Raw genomic sequence first — 17,596 nt, 5'->3', positions numbered from 1 at the left:
ACCTTCCAAACTTCTTGTTAATAAACTTTCTTAGTGCCATCATATTATCCTTATAGACAGAATAGGATTGATGAAATCTGTGGGAATAAGCACCCCATCAAGCTCTTTTCAGTGAATTTTTAAGCTGAAATAGCTTAGAAGTGAACCATTTGTTCGAAGGTCTTAATAGATTATTTGATTTTGTATGCTGTTGACCTGCAAATTTCCCCACCAGGGATGATGTTATATATTTCCATTTGTTAATCATGTTGACAGCCCCCAACTCGCACTGATCACCATCCTTTATTAGTGTTTTAGCAGCTCGTATTATTCCTCTTGTTTGTCCATATGCCAAACTAGCCTCTTCAGATTATATGAAGAGTGGGTCATGTTGTGAAGCTCGTTAAATCTAGGGTTGCTCTTCACTAAAGAGTTCAATATTACTATCTGAGGATTATGACCACTTTCGAGTCAAGAGGTTACCGTATATTCAGACAATTTTGATCTTAAGTTTTCAGAAATAAATGCATAGTCAATAATTGATCCGTGTTTAGAAAATCTAAATGATGGCATGAGCCTAGGTTTTTCTCTTAAAACATTAAACCAAGCCTGGAACATTATGTCTCCAATACCTTTTGTTGAGTTTTCGCTATATTTAACTGCAACAAAAAAAGAAAATGTTTCGAAATTGATAAGGGGATAGACTTTTATATATAAATAGGAATAGTGGAAAAGGAAACTCAAATGACTATATATAATGATATATGTATTATGATCACAAAGTTACCTGACCACAGATAGCAAAGGGCAGACATGCTGCTTGCAGGATGTCCCCTGATGAGCTCTAATAGGTTGTGGGTAGTAGTGACACAACACAAAGGGTCGCTGTATCTGCTGCAGCTGTTGAAAGCGACACACACACACAGAGCATTGAAATACTTCAAAACAAATAGTATAAAGAAAAGGGAACTTCTTAGTTTTACTCAGTGAATAAAAATCTACAGAGTCGTCTCCTGTGTGACTGCTGCTGGCAGAATGTTGTCATTCATAGGCAGACACTGAAGTGTTGTGAAAGAGTGTTACGTTGTGCAACAAGGGGAATGTGAATCTATGGTTGACTGCAATGGTCACGTGGATGTATTGAGTGGGAGACAGGAAACATACAAACAATTTTCGATTGACACAGAGGTACACCTGTCTGCTTCCTGAGGCCTGTTCACATGTGGTGCAGTCAGTGCATCAGCAGTGTAGGTAGTCACAGGTGATGGAGGAACTTACAATTCAGGAACTGAAAAGTAAGAAACGACATGTTCTTGATGAACATATTTGAGTCCTGTTTACTTACAATATAGGTTTTTGATGATTACATTATCCCAGCATATGCAGGCAAGTTACCTTTATGACAAACAAAGATATGTACTTCTCAAGAGTGTATTTGTGATGGCGATAGCAGTGAGAAATAATTGGCTGGTTGGTAGGGATGCATTGAGAAGCTGGGCTGGCTACTGCGCCTCTAGCTGCCACAAGTAATCCATTAGACAGAGGGATTGTTTAACAAAAGTTATGAGGAGTCAAGATTTGTATAAATAGTTTTCACTCTAATGGTGTAGGGAATAAAGCTGTGTGTGAGTGATGTGTTGGAGACCTACCTTTCTGAGAAGTGGAGTTGTGTGCTGTTTGAGGATAGTATGACATGAGTGAGGTGTTTTGTTCTTGTTAAAAGATGTGTTTGTTCTTACTTGGCCTGAAAGATAGCCCTGGAACAGGCATGCTTTATAGAAGGAAGGCCAAAGTGTATGGCGGTGAGGATACATTCAGTGAGAAGTGTAAAATCAAGTCAGGATCTGGGTCTGCCACTAAGAAAAGCCTTTACTACAAGTATCCAGGAAAACGTCTCTGGGAGCAATTGGATTGTTAGTTGGATCAAGGTGACCATGTTGAAGCAGCAACCACAATCCCTAGCAGGATGAACCACAAAAGTCACTAAATTAGCCTGTGCTTAATCCTCTGGTAGCTTGGCACAAAAGCAGTCCAGCTTAATTTAGAGGCAACGTGTAAAGTATTTATGCAGCACACAAACAGTGATAAAGTGATAACACAACACAAAAAAAATCCCAAACCAAGTTAGAAAAATAGACTAAATTCTAACAGATTATTTGAAACCAAAATGACAAAAATACAATTAGTAGAATCGGAGTTATAAATTTATAAACTCTAAGGTAAAAACTAAAGGATCAAAGTCCCATGCTTAATTGCCCTCACTGCTGATTAGACTTAGAGCATGGGAAGATTCCCCTAACCTATGACCATAAAATGCAGTTTTCTTGATTAACTGCCAGTCATTGGTCAAACACAAAAACAAAATCTTTGAGGTCCTTACGGAGAAGCAGTCAGATGCTTTATTTTTGACGGAAACGTGGCTAACAAGTCTTCCGCACCGGATAGCTTAGATGCTGTCCCGCAAGGCAATGGTATATTAAGACGTGACCGTCCATTTAAAAGTGGAGGAGGGATAGCAATAATTCATAAACTGACACTGAAGTGCGCCATTAAGGCTGTTAATCTCGGGAATTGCGACATTACATTTTTTCTCTCACTCTAGCAGAACACTGCGCCCTAAGGGGTTATTTAATTTACTCTCCTCCGGGGCCAACTGCACAGTTTATCGCAAACCTTGCTGAGAATATTGCTCAGCCAGCGCTGCGTCACAACAACTTGATAGTAATTGGTGATCTTAACATGCACTTCGATAACAGCCTCAACTCGGAGGCACAATCCCTAAGTAAGGAGCTCGAAACAGTTAACTTAGCTCAAAAAGTCAGTGCTCCCACCCATCAATCAGGCCACATTTTGGACCCGATATTTAATAACTTTTTCACCATTAAGGTCGACGCACCGTTAATAGTTCCCTGGTCGGACCACTACCTGGTAGCTTTCACAATGCCATTACGCAAGCCTACACCCACCACCAAGTCTAATCATATGATTACCACAAGAAAGTGGGCAAAGATCAATTCTGAGATCTTTCCTAAAACTCTCTCGGAAACTGATCTTAAGCTTAGGGAGGATGTTCATACCGCTAATCTGAAGCTATAAAAATGGATACCGGTAGCCCTTGATAAGAAGCCCATATGACTACTAAGAACAAAGCAAGGTCCCGGAACGCCGCCCCTTGGTTTAATCATGTTCTAATCACAGCTAAGAAAACCTGTAAACATCTTGAATGCATCTGGAGGTAGAACTATTGTCCAACCATCAGAGCCAAGTATAAAAATGAATTTATACAGTACCAAGTGCTCATTAGGAAAACATGCTGTGACTTTTCCACCATAAAAATATATAATGCTAATAATTCTTCCAAAGAACTATTCTCTATCTTTAACTCCCTGTCTTCTCTAGAACACATTGCGGCCCCAGTATCATCTTCTCTAGAAAGCTGTAACAAGATTGCTTCCTTCTTTGCTTCTAAAGTAGCTATGATATATGACAGGGGAACAACCTTTACAACGCAACTTTTACAACGCACTACACTTACAACGCATTTTTTACAACGCAACATCCACTACAACGCATTCCATTACATCGCATGACACTACAACGCATTTTTAAAAACTACCTTTACAACGCATTCCATTACATCGCATACTACCTTTACAACGCATACCATTACAACGCATAATATTACACTACACTATCCAACACTTACCCTACTGTTGCACCCCCTGGAGTTATTATCCAACACTTACCCTACTGTTGCACCCCCTGGAGTTAGAATAGTAATTTTTACCCCTATACTATCCAACACTTACCCCACTGTTGCACCCCCTGGAGTTAGAATAGTAATTTTTACCCCTATACTATCCAACACTTACCCTACTGTTGCACCCCCTGGAGTTAGAATAGTAATTTTTACCCTTATACTATCCAACACTTACCCTACTGTTGCACCCCCTGGAGTTAGAATAGTAATTTGTACCCCTATACTATCCAACACTTACCCTACTGTTGCACCCCCTGGAGTTAGAATAGTAATTTTTACCCCTATACTATCCAACACTTACCCTACTGTTGCACCCCCTGGAGTTAGAATAGTAATTTTTACCCCTATACTATCCAACACTTACCCTACTGTTGCACCCCCTGGAGTAAGAATAGTAATTTTTACCCCTATACTATCCAAAACTTACCCTACTGTTGCACCCCCTGGAGTTAGAATAGTAATTGTTACCCCTATACGATCCAACACTTACCCTACTGTTGCACCCCATGGAGTTAGAATAGTAATTTTTACCCCTATACTATCCAATACTTACCTTAAATGCAATGTAATATTATGCGTTGTAATGGTATGCGTTGTAAAGGTAGTATGCGATGTAATGGAATGCGTTGTAAAGGTAGTTTTTAAAAATGCGTTGTAGTGTCATGCGATGTAATGGAATGCGTTGTAGTGGATGTTGCGTTGTAAAAATTGCGTTGTAAGTGCATGCATTGTAAAAGTATGCGTTGTAACGTCATACATCCATATGACACCTTTCCGGTAGAAGCTAGCAGTTGTATAAATCTGGATACTTTTTGTGATGAATCTCCAATGGAGAACGGGCTCAATAAATTTACGACCCCCACTTGGAAGACCTGAAGAGCTTGTCTATGAGCATTAAGTCAGGAACCCCTCTAGATCCAGCTCCACCTAAAATTTTGGTGCAAGGGATGGAGGCTATTCTCCCCTTTCTACAACAGTTGATTTCTCTGTCCTTTCACTCAGGTGAAATCCCACAAAAATGGAAGCATGCAATAGTACTCCCCCTGCAGAAAAAACCCTCTGCTGATCCCACGCAGTTAGAGAATCTACGTCCTATCCCACTTCTGCCATTCTTCACTACAATTACGGAGAAAACTGTAAATAATCAACTCACAAACCACATCAATTTGAATGATCTACTTCAGCCTACACAATCAGGTTTCAGGGCCTCTCACTCCACGGAGTCAGCCCTGCTCCTCGCCACCAAAACCTTGAGAAGGTGTGCAGAGGAAGGACAAACAGCCGCTCTGGTGCTAGGCGACCTTAGCACAGCTTTTGATACAGTATCGCATAGCCTACTCCTTCAGAAGTTAAGTTGGTGCGGGGTTAGGGGTACAGAATTATGATGGATAACCTCCTTCCTTCTAAAGCAGAGCTTTCAAGTTGCCCAGCATCTGCATATGTCAGACAGCATCCCTCTTACGCAGGGGGTTCGACAGGGCTCAATATTAAGCCCAACCCTATTCAACCTATATATTGGGCCCCTAGCGGAAATCGTGGAAAAACACAATGTAAAAATGGTGTCATATGCAGATGATGCGCAGCTCATAGTAACCCTATCACAGGATGCGAAGGCGGCTGCTGCACAATTCTCTTTATGTGTAGAAGAGCTAACCTCCTGGATGACCAACAACTGCCTAAAACTATGGCAATAAAATGGAGGTAATGATAGTCTGGAAAAATCCTTTCATATGGTCATCGACCTCTGTCCCGAAATAAAAAATAAAAAATTTTGGTGTGTGGTTTGATTCTAAACTCTTGTTCGAGAGTCAAATTAGGAATGTAACCAGCAAGTGTTTCGGGACCCTTAAAGTCCTAAGGAAGCTCCTGGACCTACAACCTATAATGGCTAGGAAAACAGTTGGACATGGTTCCGGATGGGGTGTCCTGGTTCTCCTGACACTCTGATAGTCCCTGGGTGGATGGGGTGTCCTGGTCCTCCTGACACTCTGATAGACCCTGGGCCTGTCTCTCTGCAACGAAGGGCATACATTTGGTTTGTTTTGGCTTGGGATATTCGAGGTCACCCATTTTGTCTTCTGGCACTCCTTGTGGAAACTGACGAGGGGAGCTCCCTGATCTCTCTGCTCGCCTAGCCATTGAAAGTGAAATAGGTGTGTTCCATCCTCAACACCCGGCGGCCATCTTAGAGTGTTCATTTTACTTGTACTTCCTTCTCACACACTTGGGCTCTGTGTCCTCCTTGTAACTTTTGAGCATGCTATACTCTACAGGATCTCCCTTCAACAAATAGGAGATACTCACCCTCTTATGGAATACATCCAGGTGGGGTCTTTTCTACTTATATATTGTACTTATTATAACAGGCTTACCCTAGTAGTGACCGGAATCTGACCCAAGATCTCACCCTCTCCTAGCATTTTGCCCACCCCCCACCATGGCTACATCTATCACCAGCCCTATTGAAGGCTCACTTTCTCAAGTGGGCTTGAATGCCTTTAAGATTATTTATTCCCCGAACCTTACTAAAAACGCTGCCAAGAAATTCAAACACAATATTATCAAAAGACCCCCGGAACTGCTTATATCTGATACTTATTTCTGTATGTCTAATGGAAACATCCTGAATGACCGAATCTTCCTCGCAAACAGAAGAGCCCAATGGAGGAAAACCCTCATATCAATTTTTAAGGTCAAACAGATAAGGAAAACACCTCATGGTTTTAGCCTTTCTGTTACCTCCTCTCCAACCATCATTACCATTTACAACAACAGGATCGTCCTCACTCAATCTTCGGATCGAAATCTAGAACAGTTCGAAAAACTCTTTATGAAGATCAAAAACTCATTGGCTAACAATACAACCTATTTGCGACAAGATCTAGCGCTAGCAACCACAATTGTACCACAAAATGTTGTTCCCAGTTCCTCTTCCGATACACCTCCCTCCTTTCCCACCAATCGACCCTCATCCCTACTGGAAGGTGGATCGAATGCTCCACCCTTTTCGCTGCCAGTAACCCTCTCACCTTCACCAACCTCTCTATCAATGCAGCCTGGAACACCGCAAACCCCCAGTGGCCAACTCCCCCCTCTGGAACCTCTCAATGCTGCCTCTGAACCCTCTGGCACACAACGATCCCCTTCCTCCTCGCAAGATATCCCCATACAATCCCTACCTCTTTCCCAGCACCCAGACCTTGTGGCACGGCTGGATGATATATCCCTCCAACTGCACCTTCTCACCCTCGAACTTCATGACTTGAAGGCCCTCTTATTGGAACATCTTCCCTTGATAAGCTCCCTCCTCTCTCGTCCGAATCTGCCCAGAGTCCCTGCTATCGCTAGCGCTAAAACTCACCTTGACCTACTCTCTCTCCTCACTATCTCGAAAACCATACCCCTACCTAACTCACCCTCCCACTACAGAAGATCCATGGCCTATCTCACGCGTAACTATATAGATGACTTACTCAACTCTTACTCGCCTACCCTAGACACCAACAAGACTCCTACGGGGCTAATTCAAGCGTTCACGCTAACCCGAACAGGAAACCCCCCACAACCTTAGAGTCATAAACAATGACAACCTCATGAGAGTGAACATCATTCAGACTCCTCCCCCCATACTCTGGTACACCTTAAATGCATACTGCTCCACTGCAGGTCAGCCATCAAACATGCCTCTGATAGCTGCGACCTCATCCAACACAATGAGATAGACATCATCATCCTCACAGAAACTTGGCTCAATCCCTCTTCCACTCCTATCCTAGACCTCCTAGTACCCTCTACCCATGACATAATTCGGCTTGACAGAGTTGTGAAGTTGGGAGGTGGCCTAGCCTGCATACATCAGAGCACACTAGCGGTCTCCCTCTCGGAGAATACCTTTGTCTCAACATCTCTAGTAACAACCACCCGGTGTGCAAACTACACACATTCTATCACCCCCTGGGGACAACATCCCCTTCATCGAACAATTAATGGTTAATGGAAATCATCTCTGGCAATGCCGATTCCATTCTGTTACAAATCTACCTTGGTGATTTCAACCTTCACTGGTCTAACCCTAATGACCGTGCGGTAACATACCTCAAATCTTTCTTGAGTGATCACAAGCTGATTCAACATTGTGACCGGCCAACCCATAATAAAGGAGAAACTCTGGACCTCATCATCACCAATGAACACACATCACAATGGATACCATCTCCCCTTGCGATTGGTCCGACCATCACAGCATCTTCTTCCATATTAACATGGAGGTGTCTAGGAGGAAGGCTCAACCAACAAAATCGAAGATTTGGAAAAGGGACCTCAGAGATATCAACACAGCGGATCTAGCAAACCAATGCAACGTTTCCCTATCTTCCCAAGTTGACATGTCTGAGGTTTATGTACTCACTGATTTCTACAACTACTATCTCTAGCATCATGGATTCCATTGCTACACTCCAACAAAAATATGCTTCAACAAAAATATCCAAGCCATGGTTCAATGTCAACTTAAACTCGGACCGTCGCAACCTTAGGGCAATTGAACGATCCTGGAGATCCAAACTATCCTCGGACCAGCTAAAAATCCTTAGATCGATTAGGAGCTCCTATAACAAACAAATGAAGAGAGCCAAGGTGGTCTATTTCAGATCCCAACTTAATCAAGCAGCAATCCGCCCCAAGTAACTTTTTGAACTGGTTAAACAACAATCGGTTGAAGCACCAAACTACTTTGACTCTGAAGTGAGCCCTCTCTCATGTAATGATCTGGCTGCTTTCTTTACTGAGAAAGCAAGACTCATCAATATTGATCTGGATACCAGGCAGGCTCTACTGCTATCCAATGGGTCAGCGCCCCCCCGGCCTTATTAGACAAGATCGAACCGGTGAGCATGGGCATCAAGAACAATGCCTTCTGGGACACCATTACCCCCCTCAGTGAAAGAGACATTACAAAGGTTCTTAAGAATATTAACCCATCTAATCACTTCAGCGACCTGTTGCCATCTTCCATCTTCAAAGAAATCAAGGATGCCGTCCCTCCCATCTGGACACAGATTGTCAACACGTCTCTGTCAAAGGGCACGATCCCGGAGTGCCTGAAAGCAGCTCAGGTAACACCTATATTAAAAAAAACCTACCGCAGACAGCCCTGACCTCAACAACATCCGCCCTATCTCCAACATCCTCACACTTGCCAAACTCCTGGAAAATGTGTCCAATCGCAACTCTGTGCTCACATTTAAAATTTCCATCTCCTGGACCAACATCAATCTGGCTTTACCAGTGGGCACAGTACCGAATCAGCTCTCACTCTTGTTATGGCTGACATTTAAAAAATGCTTGACCAGAATGAATCGTGCCTCCTTATCCTCCTTGACCTTTCCTCTGCGATTGACACTGTTAATCACGACAACCTCCTATTCATTCTGGAGCACAGGATGGGCCTGTCTGGTCTGGTGTTGCAATGGTTCTCGTCCTTACTCCACAACAGATCCCAAAGAGTGAAGGCGAACCACTCTCTCTCCCAGCCATCACCAGTATTCATGGGGGTCCCCTAAGGATCCGCCCTATCTCCCATTCTCTTCAACTTGTTCTTGGAACCATTAGCCAATGTTCTAAATTCCTTGGACATCCTCTTCCAAATGTATGCGGATGACACCCAACTTTATCTGAAAATCTCCTCCCCGGATAACATCATTTCACTCAACTCTACCCTATTGACTACTCAAAACTGGTTAACTGAGAAACACCTCCTACTCAACACCTCCAAAACTGAATTCCTTCTCATTTTCCTCCGAATCACACCCCTAAGTCAGACCTCTGGATGAACCACCTCACCGCCTTCAACTGCTCCCCCCTCATTATTGACTCAGCGAAATCTCTCAGAATGACCCTGGACAAGCACTTAAAAGAGACCGTGTCACCGAGCTTTCGCCGGCTCTGCACCGAAGATCTGGAACTCTCTCCACGTAGAATCTCCTCCAAGTTTGCTTTCAAATTGGAAGTAAAAAGATTCCTTATGAACAAGTTCTTACCGTAATAGGATGTTGGATCATCTGCTCTAATGCACTGGATCTACACCTTTAGCCCTGCACTGGATAATTTTCTTGGTGTTTTATTGTTTTCTTCCTTTCTCTCCAAATTATTTGCTCCCCTCCTATTTCGCTATCTACCAGTGATTAACTTACTCTCTGTTGACCCCTCATATTGTAACCGCTCTTGTTCTGTGAGTCCCATTTAATTTGTGTTCTGTCTGGTATTCCTATTTGACACATGTACTGCAACTGTTACCTCTCCTTTTCCTCCACTTGTAAAGCGCTCTGATATCCCTCGGGATCATGTTTGCGCTATATAAAACTTTATAAATAAATAAGTCACATCACAAATAGACTATTGCAATATCCTCTAACTTGGAGCAACGAAGGGCAGTCTAACTAAACTCCAACGCATTCAAAATATGGCTGCTCACTTGGTCCTAAATCTCCTGAAAGGAGCATCTACCTCAAAAGCTCTGACTACTCTACACTGGCTGCCAGTGGAGAAGAGGATTATCTATAAAGCCATGTGTTACTGCCACGGAATCATAATGAACAAAGGCCCTAGCTTCTTACGATCCATGATAACACCCTTCACACCTTCACGTAATCTAAGATTCGTAGGGGCTCACCTGGTAATGGTGCCACAAGTGCAGAGGGCCAGGATGGGAGCCTGGTCCTTTAGCTATCTAGCAGCCAAAACGTGGAATGCCTTGCCGCCTAATTTGAGATCAGAACCTATGAAAGGACTTTCCACAAGGGACTTAAAACCTGGCTTTTTTGTATTTAGACAGGGACTGTTTAGCCTTGCCTCATTCTATTGTCTTGCTCACTTATGGCTTCAGGTTTATCTCCCTCTTCCCTCGCCCATCTCTCCCTTCTTCTTACGAGGTTAGAATCCTAGCACGAGGACACACCGGTGGATGTAACCAGGCGCTGTACAAATGGTAAATAAAAAAAATAAAAATAACTGTGGATATCTAGTCATGTAAGACCGGTTCAAAGTCCAAAAATATGGCTGACCATAGTGGAGAGTGAGTCAAATACAAAAAGTGGATTGGGCCCAATTGGCACTTACCTTCTGAAGGTAAACTTCAACGGAGTAAGGCTGCAGGAGGTGTCCAAGGAAAGAGCGCTGGACGTAGTCACGGGGAAGATTTCTTTGTTCAGATGAGGCTGGAGGCTGTATCCGCTGAAAGCTCCATGAGGCCTGATACAACTTTTGCGAAGGACCATTGAACAGGATTTTCTGCTGCGCAGAAGAATGTAGTTGGAGCTGCCATGAATTCATGTCGATCTGAGATGCATCTTGGGCAGATAGAGAAGCAGGCTGGTCCCGAACCGTCCTCGGTTATCAGAGTAATTTTTAGCCAAATATTTTCCAAGTCGTAAGTTTAGGCTCATGGCTATCTGGGCACCTTTAGCACCTCCACCAAGGGCTCAGGAATGGAGGCGCACCACTTGGGGCGGTTAAGGCTCACTCAGGTTGGGTCCAGGTGCGGGTTCAAGATGGTGGGAGCCTTTTCTGTCCCTGAAGCACTGATCATGAGGTCAGCCAACAAGCCCTTTAAGTCACTCTGGTAATCCTGGATTCAAGCAGTGGAACAGGGCTCGAACAGCAAGGGAGGCATCTGAGGGTTCAGGGCAGCCTTCAGGAAGCAAAGCAGTCCTTTCAGATGCAGCAAATCAGTCTTGTGGAGTACACTGCAGGTCACAATAGCAGGTAGTGCTCTGAGGGTCCTTCCGCAGATCCAGAAATTGAACTGAAGAGTGGGTCTGCCAGTTTATATCCGATCCAGGCACACCTAATCCCTCTACTGTGTGACTGTCTGAGAGAAATAAACAAAGTCAAACTGCCAACTACACACAGTCATGTGACACAGTAAAAGGCACCAAATATTTAGGGCAGTAAAATGTCAACTTTCTGAAAGTGGCATTTTCAAAATTGTAAACTTAAAAGTAGGGGTGGGCGAAATGGTAAGCAGGTGAGCGTGAGTGAAATTTGGCATCCCCTAGCACAATTTTCATCGCTAGGAGGACATGCAGCAAGATTTTTCCAACGTGAGCAGTCGCCGGTGGTCGAGCCCATTCGCTGTCACAAGACTGCTACTCGCGTACAAATCTACTTGAGCAACAGCAAAGTCAACTCGAGTAGCTGCGCACTCTGGTGCACCGCGTGGTGCCGTACATGCTGATTTTTCTGTGCGAAACGCGCTCCCAGTACTAAATCACAGTGCGAGCAGCACCGTGTGCTTATTTCTGCCCGTTGGTGGAGTTTTTTAGCATCTCCACGGAGTCAAATTTCACGAATTCTGTCTACTCCCTGTTAAAAGCCAAATTTTGCCATTAAAGGGAATTTTAACTATAAAAAATTCAGACAACAAACATGAAATGTTCACCTGTTCCCATAAAATGAACTGAAGAGTGGGTATGAGGGCTCTATTTTTATACCTGACACTTTCTTTTCAGTAGGAGAAGTTTCGAGAGAATTCCCTTTGAAGTGCTTGAAGTTTCCTGCTTCCCTTGCCTGGCTCGTGGCTGTCTGCATGAGCAATGCAGATATGAAAATTCCTTTTTGTGAAGGCAGAGTAGAACCTATACTATTGCAAGTGGGGCTACCAAGCTTTGACCTCCATCTTGCCAGTTGATGGCCCATCCTGGCACACCTAATTCCTCTATTGCATGGCTGACTGGGAGGAATAAACAAAGTCCAAAGCCAACTATGCCCAGTCATGTGACCCAGTAACAAGGCTGCAGGTGCCAAATAGTTAGAGCAGGAAATGCCAACCATCTAAAAGTGGCATTTTCAAAATTGTATTTAAGAGCCGACTTTTACCATTAAAGAGGATTTTTAATCACAATTTTTCAGACATGAAAAATGAAATATTTACCTGTTCTCAATCAAATGTTATCACTTAATAAATGTAATAAGGCAACCAAATGTCACCCTATTGAAGAGGTAGGCCCTATAGTACTGAGAAACTGAATTTATTAGTTTTTCACCACCAGGACATGTAAAGCTTAAAAGTACATGTCCAAGCTTTTAATTAGAATGTACTGTGTGCTATGGGTGACCTAGAGCCCACCGTAGGAGTGATTTATATGCAATCCAAGGGAGATTAAAGATTGCCAAGGGAGTATATTGCCATATCAAATTGGCAGTTTAAAACTGCTTTCAGGCTGCAATGGCAGGCCTGAGGCATGTTGTAAGGGTTACTTAAGTAGGTGGCACAATAAATACTGCAGGCCCACTAGTAGCATGTAATTTACAAGCCCTGGGTATATGATGCACCACTCTACAAGGAACCTATAAGTAAATCAAATATGCAAATCAGATGGAAGCCGATTTTACCATGATTAAAGGAGAGAGCACAAGCACTTTAGCACAGGCTAACAGTGGTAAAGTGCACAGAGTCCTAGAGCCAACAAAAACAAATTTCAGTGAAGAGTGGAGGGTAAAGGCAAAACGTTTGGGGAAGACCATCCTTAGGCTGACAGGTCTAACACATTTCCCCCCAGCTGAAAGTGGGGAGAACTAATCAACCCTATAGGAGTTTTCATCACTTAGGCAGAAGAACCTGTACAGACCATAAGCATTAGAGTGGTCTGACCCAGGACAATGTTCCACTGAAAAGTCCATTCCCTGTAGGGAGATGGCCCACCTCATCAGTTTTGTATTCTCACCTCTCATCTGCATGAGCCATTTGAGAGGCCTGTTGTCTGTCTGAACCCGGAAGTGAGTCCCAAAAAGGTATGTTGTCAGCTTCATCAGTGCCTAGACCACAAAAAATGCTTCCCTTTCAATAGCACTTCACCTCAGTATCTTTGGAAGTAGGCTGCTTGAGATGAAAGCTACAGGTTGGTATAGGCCCTCTTCATGTAGCTGTGACAAGACTGTCCCTATGTCTTGCTCTGGGTTTTCAGTCTGCACAATGAATTCCAAGGAAACGTAAGGGGTTTGAGCACAGAAGCTGGGCACATGACCTGTTTGAGGATGTTAAAGGCTTTCTGACAGGAATCTGTCCAGATCACCTTCTTGAGATGCTTCCTGAAGTTAGCTCACTGTCAACAATGGTGCTATATCCCTTTACAAACGTCCTATAGTAACCAGTAAGGCGCAGGAAGGCTCCCCTACTCTTTGGGTTTTATGGGGCTCCCAGGCCAGGTTAGTCTCGATTTTGGCCTGGGGGGGCTGCACCTTACCCCCTCCCACAAGGTGTCCCAAGTACAAACAGAGGTTCTGAACTTCGGCAGACACACCACCCTCTGGAATGACACCTGGTGGCCTGTGGAGGAATGACACCTGGTGGCCTGTGGAGCCCTCTGGAGGGACTCCTGCTGGCCAGCAGAGCTCAGACCCACACCCACTCCAAAAGACGACACCCTCAACCTCATCATCATACTGGACTGCAAACTTTCCATGAAATGACAGGTAAATGCTTTCCCCTCAGCCAGTTTTCACACAATCTGCATGCTCTGCGAAATCTTCAGATGGCTCCCCATCAGCACTAGGAAAATGGTGACGCAGGCCCTCATCACCAGCCGGCTCGACGACGGCAGCACACTCTATGCCGGCGCCGGCACCTCCACCGAGATCCTGCAAAGACTCCAGATAATCCAGAATGCAGCAGCAAGATTGATCCTCAACATGCCCAAGAGGACACACATCACCCAGTACCTGAAAGACCTCCACTGGCTCCCCATCCAGAAGATATGCAAGGTCAACCTCCTAACCCATACATATAAAGCCCTCCGCAACCAAGGACCAAACTACATGAACCACTGCCTGATCTTCCACCAACCCTCCAGAAACCTATACTCCGCACACCTTGCCCTCGCTCGGACACCACGGATTCGCAAGGGCCTCTCTGGTGGATGCTCCTTCTCCCACCTTTCTGCAAAAGCCTGGGACACCCTCACGCTCCAAATCCTCACGTCCCCCTCATTGAACCTTATCAGGAAGGGACTCAAGACCTGGCTCTTTGAATGACACCTGCAGCACAGCACCTGGATACCGCTCGGGGTGATTAGATGCCCTCAATAAATAATACTTGACTTGTCACCACAGAAGCCTGTCCTATCTGGCACTTACTGGCCTTGATAGTCACATCTGCCTGTTGCAGGGCCTGAAGCACTTCTTGCAGATGAAACAGGTGGTCCTCTCAATTACTGCTAAAGACAGCTGTGTTATCCAGATAAGTAACACTGAAGGCCTCCTTCCCAGCTAAGACCTGATTCACGCAGCCTCTGGAAGATGACAAGGGCATTCTTCAGTCCAACTGGCATCACTCTAAATTGAAAGTGTCCCCCTGTGGTAGAGAATTCTGACCTCTCTTTGGTCCCCCTCGGTCAGGGCCATCTGCTTGTACTCAGAAGTAAGGTCAAAGATACTCTGGAACTTGGCAACACCTAACCCATCAAAGAGCTCATCAGCTCTGGAGATTGGGTGAGCATCAGTCTTGGTGATTGAGTTGAGCCCCCATGGGACACACAAAACTGGAATTCCTGGGCGGTACCCGGTAGAGCAGTTTTAGGTACCCGCACCACTGGACTGGACCAGGGACTACTGGAGTGCTTAATCCCTCTCAGTTCCAAAATCTTGGAGACTTCCTGTAATGCTGGACTCTACATTGTCAGAGAACCTGCAGATTTTATTCTTGACAAGTAGACTGTCCCCAGTATCAATATCTTGGATACACTAATGTGTAAGCTCAGGAATGAGGGAAAACAGTGAGGCAAACTGTCCCAGCAACTGACAACAGTCTCTGTGCTGATCTTAGGTAAGAGTAGGGGTGAGAGGCTGCCACCTTTCACTGACCCATCTTGTTACCTTAGATAAGAGGAGGTCAGTGTGAGGTTCACTATCCTCCTCCTCTCAATCATCTGTCACCAACAGCAATGTGATTTCAGACCTCTCATTGTGAGTTTTGAGGTGATTGATGTGGAGTACCATTCAGGGGTTTCTGGGGGTCTTGAGGTCCACCAAGTAGTGGCCTCCTCCTTCCTCTCAATCACCTCATAGGACCCAGTACAATGGCCTTGGATGGCCTGGGGCTGCACTGCATCCATCCCCCACACTTTCTGTCCAGGTTGAAACTCCACCAGAGTGGCCTTCTGATTGTACCGGGGTTTCATGACTTCCTGGATAGCCTCCAAGTTCTCAGAAGCTTTGAGAATTTGGCTAACCTGGTTCCTGAGTGCTAGCATGCAGCTAACCACGTCCTGGGTGGGGGCATCTTGGGAGCATGCTCTCACCCCTCCTTTACCAGACTGATAGTCCCCCTAATAGGGAGACCATACAGAAGTTTGAATGGTCTAAACCCAACTCCCCTTTGTGGCACCTCTCTGTAGGCAAAAAAACAGGCATGGCAAGAGCATGTCCCACTTTCACCCCATGGGCTCAGACAGGCCCATAATCATGCCTTTCAGGACCTTTCAACAAGCTCATTGGTGTGGGGATGATAGGGTGTGGATAACTTGTAGCTAACCCCACACTCCATCCACATTGACTTCATGTGTGCAGGCATGAAGTTGGTGCCCCTGTAGACACCATTTCCTTGGGGAACTCTATCTAAGTGAAAATCCCCATTGGTGCCCTAGCCACAGGAGGTGCAGTCAAAGACATCAGATGAATTGCCTCTCATTATCTTGTGGCATGGTCCACCAAAACCAGTATAAACCTACTTCCTATGGCAGTCTTGGTGTCTGAGGGTCCAGCAATGTTGATGCCCACCCTTTCTAAGGGGGCACTAATGAAACGTAAGGGATCCAGGGGAACCATCAACATTTTCCTTTTTCTCCACTGGCCTGGCAAATGAGACAAATCCTGCTGAAAGTATCTGAGGTTATCCTCAGCCGGGGCCCATAGAAATGGGAGACAAGCCTGGCTATGGTCTTGTCTTGCCCCAGATGTCCTGCCACGTAAATTTCATGAGCCAGCCCCAATAGGAAGGCCCTGTAGCACCGGGGGACCACCAACACATGCGTCGTCCCATGCATAGGTGACTGAGGTTCACTATACAGGAGGTTATCCTAAAAATAATGAGATGATCTCTAGAGGTGTCATCAGCTACCGGGGCTTCAGCCTGATGCCTTCTGCCCTCTAGGGTTGGGGACTCCTTCTCTGCCTTAAAGAACTTTGTCCCGGTGGACATACTCTCTACTTGCCCTCCTTCAAGTTCCAGGTCCTCCTCCATAGGCTCCTCTGGCACCCTATCCACCTGTACCACCGGAGTTTCAAAAAGATGGTTTCCCATGCCCCTTGCTCTTCCCTTTCTTGGTAGTTCCTGAGCCATTCATACAGGCTATAGGCTTCTTTGACTCCCCTCTTGGACAGCCATGTACTTTGTGGTCACACAAACCCACTCAGGCAACCCCAACGTTTCCAGGTGTCACCTGAGCTCCACTTCCTTAGGGCAGTAGGCTCCAGATCTTTCCCAAGCGAACAGTACAGAGGCATGGCAGGGTTCACAGCTACCCCAAGAGAACCTGAGTTCCTCATCCCCACTCAAAGGGAATCAGAACAACAGGGTGGTGGCTCTCCCAGTTGTCGGCTACTACATCGCAGTGGAATGTATTGGGTATCACCTGCTCTGATGACACCAGATGACACCTGACAGTAGTCATACTGGTTTCTTTGTCCCTCAGAGCTTCCACCCTCTTTCTATTTATGGTGACCCATTGCCTGAATTTGGAAGTACTTGAAGGTATGTGGGCTTTTGGACCATCTTTCAGTCACTAGGGTAACCTCAGCTGACTCCCTCACACTAATTAGGGATATTTTCTCCCCAAGCGCTACAATGGACTGCCCAGGGGTGTG

This window comes from Triturus cristatus, chromosome 12 (genome assembly GCF_964204655.1).
Source record: "Triturus cristatus chromosome 12, aTriCri1.1, whole genome shotgun sequence".
Lineage (NCBI taxonomy): Eukaryota > Metazoa > Chordata > Amphibia > Caudata > Salamandridae > Triturus > Triturus cristatus.
Note: the sequence above shows the minus strand (reverse complement) of the source record.